The sequence below is a fragment of the Ranitomeya variabilis genome, chromosome 3, assembly GCF_051348905.1.
Source record: "Ranitomeya variabilis isolate aRanVar5 chromosome 3, aRanVar5.hap1, whole genome shotgun sequence".
Taxonomy (NCBI): domain Eukaryota; kingdom Metazoa; phylum Chordata; class Amphibia; order Anura; family Dendrobatidae; genus Ranitomeya; species Ranitomeya variabilis.
This window is the reverse complement of record NC_135234.1, coordinates 126,361,562-126,375,122: the sequence shown is the minus strand read 5'-3', so window position 1 is coordinate 126,375,122 and position 13,561 is coordinate 126,361,562. Positions and strand designations below refer to the sequence as shown.

General features: G+C 40.9%; 1 protein-coding gene and 1 pseudogene across 6 annotated transcripts in view; one reads left to right on the top strand and one right to left on the bottom strand.

Moving 5' to 3' along the window:
- Positions 1–13,561, top strand: part of CDKL5 (cyclin dependent kinase like 5) — a 381,431-nt gene that overhangs the window by 80,161 nt on the left and 287,709 nt on the right. The gene's annotated exons all lie outside the window — the stretch shown is intronic.
- Positions 7,790–8,525, bottom strand: LOC143818005 (phosphatidylethanolamine-binding protein 4 pseudogene; annotated as a pseudogene).

The window sequence follows — 13,561 nt, the reverse complement described above, 5'->3', positions numbered from 1 at the left end:
CTTGTTTTCACTTGTGTGTCTCCCTTTGCAGGTGTGTCCTGTCACTGGGATTTATCAGCATACAGTTCCCTTATGGGTTGCCTTCTGGTAGATCTATGGGGGAGTATGTGGCCATCAGGTTCCACTCCCCCTGACCCCTGGCTCTCCTCTCCAGTGACCTTGATGGCTACTAGTTCTCACTTAGGTGGGAGCCCAGGCAGATGCTAGAAGCGAGATTGAGCCTCCCTTGACTTCGGCTAGAGGAGGCCACTTGACCCTAACAATTTCTGTGGCCTTCTGTTTCAGAGGGACAAGGATAGGGCCCTAAAAAACCTTTCTCCTGTTGGAGAGGGCTACAATTGACTGTATACTAGTGCACTTTTTTGTGACATTTGTCAATTTTTTAAGTGCACTTAAAACATGATTTCGGGCTTTCAAAAAATAAAAACGTGGTCCTAAACGATTGTCCATGAGTCATATTCAATATGTATTATATGTTACACTCAGTTTCCTCTATTCTGTCTGATTTTCCATTATTTTTAGCATTGTGCAAAACAGATATTTTTTTAAAGTGATGTTCATGCTAGTGTGAACATGGTGTGATGGTGGGATATGTTATGTGGGTATCATTTTGTCTATATGTATATTTTGCTGATTATCATGGTGTTCTCTTGTAGGATGAGTTATTTGCCAATTGATGAATTGCTGTTATTTGCCATCTGATATCAGCCCCCACAGTCCTGTACTGTTATCTCTCCACAGAGTCAGTGAATAATGTTGTTTGCTAATATCCTGACATATTGAACTAGCTTGTTGAAACAATGAGCCCCTGCGACCCACCCCCCTAACCTGTGAATGAGGAGAGGGACTTGTAAATATCAGGGAGGTGACACACAGATCAGTCCTGTGTGGAATGATGATGTGTTCAGAGCATCTCAGAGAGAAAGAAGAGTATATGGACTATGTTATCCTCTGTCTGCTGGATTGTTGGACTTTTATCCTGTTACTGAACTGCATTCGTGTTCTGGACTATTTTATCCTTTGTGTGGTGGATCGTATATGGACCTTTCGTATTTTTGTCTAAATAAAGGTCTTGGAATTGTTTACTATACTCTTGCTCTGTTGTTTGTGTGGTCCCGGAGAAGGACCCCGTGACACATGGCATTGACAGTCTATATTTAATAGACCGTATTTTGTTCTGTACATAGCTTGTAGCCTTCACCATACTTAACCTTGAAATGTCTTCTCTGACTAATTGCTGTACATTTTTGCTTTAGGTTATTCTCTCAGAAAGATGCATGATAGAACTATAGAGTCATTTTTTTCAGGACGTTGATATTTATAATAAATACATTCAGAAATGACTGGTCTTATCCTGTCAGTCTGGTGTATGAAGCATTCACAAGTGCTTACCTAAAAAGATTTGTCGCTGAGTAAAATCAATATATTAGCACACAAATGTTAAAAAGTGTTTTCTTCAAACCTTAATTTCCTGAACAATAACAGATATTTATGGAGTTAACTGTAAGCACCGTCTAAGTATATAAGCATCCCGCATAATACACCTGCCCGAAAATATGTGGAAGCCTAAATTATTTATTTGTGCTTATTCAACATCTTAGTTCAGAATTACCATCATTTATGTGAAATTGGTTTCTTACTTCTCTATAAACATCTGTAATCCCAAGGAGACTTTACAATGCATTAGATTTTTGAAGATGACTTTGAGTTTTCTCATCCATTCAGTCCTAAAATCTTGAGTTAGATGAGACTTTATGGTTTGGCACAAAACTCTGCAGTCACACAGAGTGACTGCAGACTTGTGAATCCTAACATTGTGCACTGTGCACGCTTATAAGGATTCTCTGGTGCTTGCTCACAGAGAGGGCGGTTATGTGATCACAAGTATACGATGTGCATACTCTTGGCCACATTCTGACTAGCCGTGCACTGTCTCACTTAATACACTTACTGAGCAAGGCCGAACACAGTCTAGTCAAAATGTGTCCAGAAAAATGCATACTCTATCTCACCAACATCAATGCAGAATCAATGGAGAATCCAGACAATGCCAAAAGAGGTGGACAGGATCAGAGTAGTTTCTGTACCACATCATACTTCTATGGATTTTTAAAGATCTTCATTTGGAATAAAGCTTGAAGATTGTTTTTTTTTATTATTGGATGTGCCTGTCCACCTCTTTTTTTTGCATTTGATATTTACGGACGGTCAGCAGCATTGGCACTCTGAAAAATAAAGACAGGTGTTTCCTAAAATGTGGTATGATGAAAATGTTCTCTTCCGTTTTTATGGAGAATCCTGACAATGTGTACAGTGCACGCTGTGAAGATTTGCAAGTCTAGAGTGACTGCAGACTTTCGTGCCAAACCTGGACAAACCCATTACAGTAAAGCTTTGTCTGCCACTTCCATTAAATGGAGATTTGAAATTAATATTAATGTTTGAACTGTACACTGTAAGTTCTTCTCAAACAGTAAGAAAATCATTAATCAAAGGAAATTAGGTCTCTTCTGGTGTCCTGGAACCACTGACACAGCTTCCTTCTTTCTTTCAGTGTTGATAAATGCTTGAAGGTGGCTGGCTCAGTTCATTAGTTAGTCTGCCTTCTGTAATGGCTGATGAAGAAAAAGAGGGCTGGTTAGGGCTAATGAACTGTGCCAGCCACCCCCATCATAATAACAACACAGTGAGAAGGTTGAAGCTTGAATTTGCCAAAATAAGCAAGTCAAGGTTCAGGAGCCAGGAGGGAGGATCGAAATTGGAACAATGGAAAGTTTTATTCATTTACTGTATATTTAGTAAATAAACAATATTGTATGTAGGAGACCTGGAGCTCTGTATCAGAAAAATGGAGCTCTAATCACTCTGATGATAGGTTAAGAAATTCATCACAACCCAGTTTTGGATTTGGTTAAGTGGAAAAAGCTACACAATTAGACTGGAGACACACTACCATAGAATACGGCCGAGTGCTGTGCGAGAAAACATCGCATAGCAATCGGCCCAGTGTTAATCTATGGGGCAGCTCACATCAGCGTTTTGTTTTTTTTTTTCCTCAGGTGTATTTAACATGCGTGTGAAATCGCACCAAGACTCGCCAATACAAGCCTATGGGTGCGAGAAAAAAAATCGCACAGCACTTGAACCATGTGAGTGCTGTCCAATTTTTACATACTGATCTCCTTTGAAAAGCCGGCAATTCATGTGCCGAGTACAGTAAAATCACAGTGTGACAGGTTAGATTAGAATAGATAGAATAGATATATACACATAGAATACATAGATATATAGATGTCAGTGACATATATATATATATATATATATATATATATATATATATATATATATATATATATATATATATATATATATATATATATATATATATATATATTACATAGATAGAATAAAAGTTGGGAATTCATGTGCCGTGTGCTGTAAAATCACAGCACGAGCCGACAGCATAGAACAGATTGATTACACACAGAAAATACACACAGAGTAGATTGATATACAGATGTTAGTGACACATACAATTAGTACAGTGTGTGCACCTTACTGTACATGTGTTTAATTAATAAAAGATTATATTTTGGGAAAAAAAATGGTGTGGGCTCCCACGTAATTTTAATAACCAGCAGAGGGAAAGCCGACGGCTGGGGGCCGATGTTTATAGCCTTGGAAGGGGGTAATACCCATGGAGCTTCCCATGCTATTAATATCAGCTCACAGCTTTATATTTATCCTTTACTGGCTATTAAAATGGGGGACCCACCCAAAAAAATGACATAGGGTCCCCCTATAATTAAAAACTAGCAAAGGCTATGCAGACAGCTGTGGGCTGATATTAATAGCCTAGGAAGGGGCCATGGAAACCCCCCCCAGGCTAAAAACATCAGCTCTTAGGTACCCCAGAAAAGGCGCATCTATAAGATATGCCAAAACTGGCACTTGGCCTCGCTCTTCCCACTTGCCCTGTAGCGGTGGCAAGTGGGGTGATAGTTGGAGGTGGTTGATGTCACCTTTGTATTGTCAGGTGATATCATTTCCCGAGGTTAGTAATGGAGAGGCGTGAATAAGATGCCCCCCATTACTAACCCCATAGTCATATCGTATAAAAACACACACATAAAAAATTCCTTTAATGAAAGAATGACACAGACTCCTTTTAATAAATCGTAATTAAGCCATAGGAAAATTTCGCACTGCTAAGTTGTAAGCTGTACCGTTCTGTTTTTTTTTTCTTTGTTTTTTTTTTTTCTTCACTTTATTTTTCTTTAGAAAAAGGTAAATGTTTTCGTACTAACACATTGATGGCCAGTTTTTCACAGCCAATGCAGGAATCACCCACTGGAGAAAATCTGCTTGCCAGCATGCTGCCAGCTTCCATTCATTCTCCTTGTGACCGACTGTGAAATAAAATTGTTTGCACAGTTTGAGGTATAAATTTTACACCTGAAGTTGTTTACCAAAACATCTGAGTTCTTAGAATTGTATTATGATGGTCTACATTAAAGGAATGTTTTTTCAGTAGCACTTGTCATTATGTATGTAGTTCACGGTTTGATTTGATGCAAAAAATAGACATGTAATCCCCTGTAATTGGTGATTTCTTTCAAGAACACACATAGATGAGGAAATCCCATCAAGTAATAAGAAGAAAAGTTCCAGTCATTTGTTTACTTGTAGGTTATCTGTTAGGCCGGGGTCACACTTGCGAGTGCAATGCGAGACACTCGCGCCTCAATACCCGACACTGCCGGTCGGGACCCAGGACCGGAGTGTGCGGCTGCATGTATTTCTACATAAGAGTGCTATCCATGGTTATCACGCATAGCACTCGTTCCTATAATAGTCTATGGGGCTGTTCGCATGTCAGACTTTATCCTCAGACTGAGTGCTCCATGCAAAATCATGGAGACGTCCAATATTGATCCAAGTATTGGATCAAAATCAGCCATGCAATTCTGTGGGTCAGCGGAAAAAATCGGACAGCACTCGGATGGCATCTGTGTTCTGTCCATTTTCAAGGACTGATAGGAGAAGGTGGAAACTTTTTTTTTTTTCTTATCAGTGAAAAATGATGAAACTCTGACCAAACTCTAATGAACATCTGAAGACACTCTGACGAAATCAGGTCCATTTTTCTCATATATGAAAAACACTGACAACTTAATTAGCCCCAAAATTGACTTTACTATACTAACACAGGGTATTATCTATTAAAGGTGGTGTTCTTTACTTGGACAACTCCCTTTTAAATGATGAGTAAAATTAGAAAAGCTTAAACTCGCATTCTACACCTGCTTTGTTTCATCGATTGTCGGTGCCAGGGGTCCCGATGCTTGCTCGACATTAGGTCACGTGAGTGCTGGCCACCAATCAGTGGCTGTGGTTGTCTGCTGTGATGGAATATTGATGAGCTTAATCAGTGATAGAGAGCATAGTTTGAAGAGCCGGCCAGGGGCCATATGCCCACTCCAGATGATTGACAGGTCTCTCCCTATTTACACACATAAAAGCATACCTGGCAATTGTAGAGCCAGGCTCTGATTCACGCTGTCTATTATTTGGGCATCATGACCCAAGTTACAGCTTCCCTGTAAAAATTGACTGAGTTAACCACTTTGCTAAATCAGGCTCATTTTAAGACTGTCTAGCCTAAGTTTTCACTGTCTGCAACTCAGACAGGATGGATAAATATGGCCAGCTCTCTTATGCTGCAAGTGGATACAGCTTGCTTTGCTTGAGAGCAGCGCTTGCCGTCTGTAAAGACAGGAGATTGCAAGTGCTGCCCTTTCTTAGGAAACTAGTCACCTTATTGAGAATGGGAGCATTTTTAATAAGAGGTAAATTGCAAGGGTGCTTGAGGTAACAAGTACTTTGCTATTTTACTTTTTTAATAGAATAAGACAAAACCCCTTTAGGCCGGGGTCACACTAAAAGTATGGAAAATCGGTGCGAGTCTCCCTGCTGAGAGTCGCACCAGTGTTCTCCGTATGATCATCCGTGTGTAATGCGTTTGCAATGCGGTGATGCGAGTTTCTCGCACCCATGTATCCGTATGACATCAGTATGGCTTTACATTTCTCACTGATTTTCCCCATTGAATTTTATGGCTCAGTGGGCTGAAGTGAGGAAAATGTGTGCGTATTTGTCACAAGCTAGACGGATGATCCGTGTGGTGTACGAGTTTTTTTCTCGCACCTATAGACTTGCATTGGCGAGACTCCGTCGATATACACGTACAGTCGCAGCATGCTGCAAATACGCCTGAGAAAAAAAGCGCTGATGTGAGCTGCCCCATAGACTAACACTGGTCCGAGTGCTATGTGATGTTTTCTCGCATAGCACTCTCCCATATTCTACGCTAGTGTGACCCCGACCTTAATATTATAATGTGCAGTACTGGACTGCTGACATTGAAGTGCAGCTATTCTGTTTGCCATACATGTGGTCAGGAAGGATTTTGTCTTTTTGGGCTCATGCACATGACTGTATTTTTGGTCCAAGTGCGTTCCGACAAAATATCGGATCGCACGCAGACCAATGTTATGTTATGGGGCTGTTCACTTGTCCGATTTTCTTTCTTTGCAGCGTGCCCAAGTTGGATCCAATATTCGGATCACACTCGGCCATTAAAGTCAATGAGTACATGGAAACCATTGGGCTGCACTCGGATTATATCTAAGTGCAGTTTTATTTTCATGAACTGACAGAATGGAGAAGATGGAGAAATTTTTTCCCATTTTTTTTTTTTTATCATCTGAGAAAATCTGATCACACTCTGACCACACTCTCATCAACCTCAGATCAGAGTGTAATTAACATAATCGGCCGACTTACTCAGAAGAGAGAATATATGTTGTGCTGGGGGTCACACTTACCGTATGGAAAATCGGTGCGAGTCTCCCTGCCTACAGTCGCACAAGTGTTCTCCGCATGGTCATCCGTGTGTAATGCGTTTGCAATGCGATGATGCGAGTTTCTTGCACCCATGTATCCGTATGACATCAGTATGGCTTTACATTTTTCACTGATTTTCCCCATTGAATTTAATGGCTCAATGGGCTGAAATGAGAAAAAATATGTGCGTATTTGTTGCAAGTCACACGGAGGATCTGTGTGGTGTCCGAGTTTTTCTCGCACCCATAGACTTGCATTGGTGAGTCTCAGGCAATATATACGTACAATCGCAGCATGCTCCAATTTTACACACACGTCGAATACACCTGAGAAAAATAGGGTGATGTGAGCTGCTCCATAGATTAACACTGGTCCGAGTGCTATGTGATGATTTCTCCCATCGCACTTGCCCATATTCTACGGTTGTGTGACCCCCGCATTTCTATGCATCTATATTCCCTTATAAAAGACTGAACTTGATGAAATGGAAAAATCATACCCTTTAATTTTTTTTTAAATGGAATAAATCTCAAATCTTTTAGAATAATATCTAAGGTCTGTGAACGTGTTTGAAATGTTCACTCTTGATGACGACAAATGATTACATAATAAATGTTTATTGGTTGTACACTGCGCTTTTACGATTATTCTAATTTATACTTCAGTTCAGATGTCTAGTATTATAAGTACTATTAAAACTGGAGGGCACTCTTTGTATGACTCGGATGATTGAAAATAAGCAGTTCATATGTAAGACTGAATAATGATAATGCTACTATACGAGCAAGGAAGTACCTTTTAGTGGAACATGCTACTTTGGAGCTGCATGAATGTAGCTAATCCAGATTTATAGTGCACAGAGTACGCATAGTCAATACATGTGAGAATGAAGGTTTTGTTTAATGTCAGATGTTCTGCAATATGGATAACGATTTAATTAATCAAATATCATTTCCAATCCCAAAATGAGAGCGGTCAGGATGTTGGATCATAAATTGAGTAGTAGCAACTGGGAATCCTGGGATCCAGCGTAGAACAAAAGCATTAACGTCCCATGACTCAAAATGTTCTTCACCTGGAAGGAGTGATGGGGAAACTCCTGGATATTGCTTGTAGATCAGAAATTGGTACCTGTGATATCCTGACTGCGCTGGTGGATTTGGTCGGCGGTATGGAGATAAAACATTTCCTGTTACATGTTTTCCTGTAAGAAGAACATGACCGGGTATATCAGCGACCAACCAGTGTCTCCAAAATTTGTATGTTGGATGAAATCTGCTTGGAGCATCGGGATCTACCATAATCAAGGTATACATTTTTTCTGGTTCGGCTTTAGAGAATTTGATCCAAGGAGGGCCCCAAACTTTGATTAAGCTGTCTGGGTACTCAAAGCAATCTGGTATGTAAATGCAGGAGACATCACCCATGTTTGGGTATATGACACGGATGTTACCACTGCAGAACTTGGCATCATCTCCAATGAGAGTCTCAAAGTCACATGAAACAGGAATACTGGAGAATAATGATGGGAAGGATAAGAAGATTCCAAATACAAAGTATAGCTTTGCCATTTGTCACCAGTAATGGTTCTACTAGACCGGTGTGTTTAACAACAGTCAAGTTCGGAACTTATATGATGTCATAATTGGTTATATTCCTGATAAGTTCTGCTGGCAGGCACTCTTCTGTTAATGGTTAAAACTGGGCAAATGTAAGGATCTAATTGACTTTAACCCCTTAGTGACGGAGCCAAATTTTTGAAATCTGACCAGTGTCACTTTATGTGGTAATAACTCTGCAACGCTTCAACAAATCCCAGTGATTTAGAGATTGTTTTTTCATGACACATTATACTTTATGATAATGGTAAATTTAGGTCAATATGTTTTATGTTTATTTATAAAAAAAAATCAAAAATTTGAGAAAAATGTTAAAAAATTAGCAATTTTCAAAATTTGAATGATTATCCCTTTAATCCAGATGGTCATACCCCAGCAAACCATTAATAAATAACATTTCCCACATGTCGGCTTTACATCAGCACCTTTTGTAAAATGTGATTTTATGTTATTAGCATTTTAGGAGGTTTAAAAATGTAGCAGCAATTTTTCATTTTTTCAAGGAAATTTACATTTATTTTTTTAGGGACTTATCCATGTTTGAAGTGCCTTTAGGGGTCCCATATATTGGGAAACCCCCAAACGTGATACCATTTTAAAAACCGTACCCCCTGACATATTGAAAACTGCTGTCAGGTAGTTTATTAACCCTTCAGGTGCTTTACAGGAATTAATGCAAAGTGGCATGACAGAAATGAAAATGAAATGTGTATTTTTACCACCTAAATGCCTCTAACTTCTGAACAGATTACTACAGCCATCATACTCTAAGGCCGCTATTTGGTCGTGAATTGCCATGGCTAACATCATGACCACAAAATCATGATCTGAGGGCACCATTTGGGATAAAGAGGAAGCCCCCACACTCTGTTAACCATTTATAATGATGTAGTCACTATTTACAGCAGCATCTAAGGGGTTAAACAGAGTTGGATGGTGCAAACACTGATCGTTGCTGATGCAGCAAGTTGTCAGCTATAGTGGACAGCCGACAGCTGCGGGATTGTCACCTGTATGTGGAGGCTATTCTCTTATATCTCACGTCAGTTAAAAACCGTATTGGCTGTCATTAAGGGGTTAAAAAGATCTAAAATGTGATGGTAATAACTGGGTCATGTGGAATGTTTCTTGTATTACATAGCTACATGGTTATATACAGTAGGTTGAAAAAAGACTTTGGTTCATCAAGTTCAACTTTTCTCCACCAGTTATACTTTATCGCTAGATTAAATGCTGTTATAGTATTTGCCATTACTATCTCCTGTGGTTGGGCATACAACTGCTCTAACTGTAAAGAACCCTTTCCTACTTAGCTGCTACTATTGACTTTCCTCCACCCATAATAAGTGCCCCTTGGTCCTTTGTATGGTCTTTGTAAGGAAAAAGTCATGTGCCATTCCTTTGTATTGACCACACATGTATTTACACTTATCAGGGTCTCTGCTCCTACATTATGCTGATCTCAGATGCAGAAGCAAAAGCCTGGTGACAGATTCTCTTTAAGGCCGGGGTCACAATTGCGTGTGCAATGCGAGAAACTCACGTCAATACCCGGCACTGCCAATGGCACTTGGGATTGGAGTGTGTGGCTGCATGGATTTCTATGCAAGTGAACGTTCTGGTCCCAAGTGCCAGTGGCAGTGCTGGGTATTGATGCGAGAGACTAGCGTGAGTGTTGTGAATTTGGTTTCTGGGCTCCCCCGGTGGTCACTGGTGGTACTGAACGTGGGTTTGTCATCTCCTCTGTTCACCTGTTTCCATCAGGATGTGGGAGTTTCTATTTAGCCTTGCTCCTCAGTCATTTCTATGCCGGCCAACAATGTTACCAGAAGCATTTCTGTTGCATGTTCCTGCTCCTAGACTACTTTCAGCTAAGTTGGATTTTTGTCCTAAGTTTGTTTGCATTTTTGTTCCAGTTCTCTGTGTTTGAATATTTCTTAGACTGGAAGCTCTTGTGAACTGAAATTGCCACTCTGGTGTCATGAGTTGATATTAGAGTTCTAAAGTAATTTCAGGATGGAATTTTGAATAGGGTTTTCAGCTGGCCGTGAAGTCCCCTTTTCTGTCTTCCTTCTATCTAGTAAGCGGACCTCAATTTTGCTAAACCTATTTTCATACTTCGTATGTCAATTTCCTCTAATATCACCGACAATATTTGTGGGGGCTACTGTCCGCCTTTTGGGGAAAATTTCTCTAGAGGTGAGCCAGGTCTGTATTTTCCTCTGCTAGGGTCAGTCAGTTCTCCGGCTGGCGCTGGGCGTCTAGGGATAAAACGTAGGCACGCTACCCGGCCACTTTCAGTTGTTGTGATAGGTTTAGCTCACGGTCAGCTCGAGTTCCCATCTTCCAAGAGCTAGTCCTTTTTGTATGCTCAACTATGTTCTCTTGCCATTGAGAACCATGACAGTTTGGCCGGCCAAGGGTTAAAATAATTGGCTGAAGAAAGGAGAGAATTAGAAGTCTGCAGAGAATTTTTTTTTTTTTTTTTTTCCCCCTGAGTTTGCTTCTCTGCTTATACTGCAGCCTTCGTCTCTCTCTCCTTCTAATCCTTGAATGGCTCTGATCTCACCTGATTAAAATGGATCCTCAGAGTTTAGCTACTGGTTTGAGTAATCTCGCTAATGAGGTTCAAGGTTTGCAGGATTTTGTTATTCATGCTCCAATATCTGAACCTAGAATCCCTTTACCTGAATTTTTCTCCGGGGATAGATCTCGCTTTCAGAATTTCAAACATAATTGTAAATTGTTTTTGTCTCTGAGATCTCGCTCCGCTGGAGATCCTGCACAGCAGGTCAGGATTGTGATTTCCTTACTCCGGGGCGACCCTCAGGATTGGGCATTTGCTTTGGCACCAGGGGATCCTGCGTTGCTCAGTGTGGATGCGTTTTTTCTGGCTTTGGGGTTGCTCTATGAGGAACCCCATTTAGAGATTCAGGCTGAAAAAGCCTTGATGGCCCTGTCCCAGGGTACAGATGAGGCGGAAATATACTGCCAAAAATTTCGTAAGTGGTCTGTGCTTACTCAGTGGAATGAGTGCGCCCTGGCGGCGATTTTCAGAGAGGGTCTCTCTGATGCCATTAAGGATGTTATGGTGGGGTTCCCTGTGCCTGCAGGTCTGAATGAGTCCATGACAATGGCTATTCAGATTGATTGGCGTTTGCGGGAGCGCAAACCTGTGCACCATTTGGCGGTGTCTACTGAGAAGGCGCCAGAGAATATGCAATGTGATAGAATTCTGTCTAGAAGCGAACGGCAGAACTTTAGGCGAAAAAATGGGTTATGCTTCTATTGTGGTGATGCAACTCATGTTATATCAGCATGCTCTAAACGTACAAAGAAGGTTGATAAGTCTGTTTCAATCAGCACTTTACAGTCTAAGTTTATTCTATCTGTGACCCTGATTTGCTCTTTATCGTCAATTACCGCGGACGCTTATGTCGACTCTGGCGCCGCTTTGAGTCTTATGGATTGGTCCTTTGCCAAATGCTGTGGTTATGATTTAGAGCCTTTGGAAGTTCCTATACCTCTGAAGGGTATTGACTCCACGCCATTGGCTAGTAATAAACCACAATACTGGACACAAGTGACTATGCGTATTAATCCGGATCACCAGGAGATTATTCGCTTTCTTGTATTGTATAATCTACATGATGTTTTGGTGCTTGGATTGCCATGGCTGCAATCTCATAACCCAGTCCTCGACTGGAAAGCAATGTCTGTGTTAAGCTGGGGATGTCAGGGGACTCATGGGGACGTACCTTTGGTTGCCATTTCGTCATCTGTTCCCTCTGAGATTCCGGAATTCTTATCTGATTATCGTGACGTTTTTGAGGAACCTAAACTTGGTTCACTGCCTCCGCACAGAGATTGCGATTGTACAATAGATCTGATTCCGGGCAGTAAGTTTCCAAAAGGTCGTTTATTTAATCTGTCTGTGCCTGAACATGCTGCTATGCGTGAATATATTAAGGAGTCCTTGGAAAAGGGACATATTCGTCCTTCGTCATCGCCTGAACCTAAACTTGGTTCACTGCCTCCGCACAGAGATTGCGATTGTACAATAGATCTGATTCCGGGCAGTAAGTTTCCAAAAGGTCGTTTATTTAATCTGTCTGTGCCTGAACATGCTGCTATGCGTGAATATATTAAGGAGTCCTTGGAAAAGGGACATATTCGTCCTTCGTCATCGCCTTTAGGAGCCGGCTTTTTCTTTGTATCTAAAAAGGATGGCTCTTTGAGGCCGTGTATTGATTATCGGCTTTTGAATAAAATCACGATTAAATATCAGTACCCTTTGCCATTGCTTACTGATTTGTTTGCTCGCATAAAGGGGGCCAAGTGGTTCTCTAAGATTGATCTTCGTGGGGCGTATAATTTAGTGCGAATTAAGCAGGGGGACGAGTGGAAAACCGCATTTAATACGCCTGAGGGTCATTTTGAGTATTTAGTAATGCCTTTTGGTCTTTCAAATGCCCCTTCAGTCTTTCAGTCCTTTATGCATGACATTTTCCGTGAATATTTGGATAAATTTATGATTGTGTATTTGGATGATATTTTGATTTTTTCGGATGACTGGGACTCTCATGTCCAGCAGGTCAGGAAGGTTTTTCAGGTTTTGCGCTCTAATTCCTTGTGTGTAAAGGGTTCTAAGTGCATTTTTGGGGTTCAAAAGATTTCTTTTTTGGGGTATATTTTTTCCCCCTCTTCCATTGAGATGGATCCTGTCAAGGTTCAGGCTATTTGCGATTGGACGCAACCCTCTTCTCTTAAGAGCCTTCAGAAATTCTTGGGCTTTGCTAATTTCTACCGTCGATTTATAACTGGGTTTTCTGATGTTGCTAAACCACTGACTGATTTGACTAAGAAGGGTGCTGATGTTGCTGATTGGTCCCCTGCTGCTGTGGAGGCCTTTCGGGAGCTTAAGCGCCGCTTTTCTTCCGCCCCTGTATTGCGTCAGCCTGATGTTACTCTTCCTTTTCAGGTTGAGGTCGACGCTTCAGAGATTGGAGCTGGGGCGGTTTTGTCGCAGAAAAGTT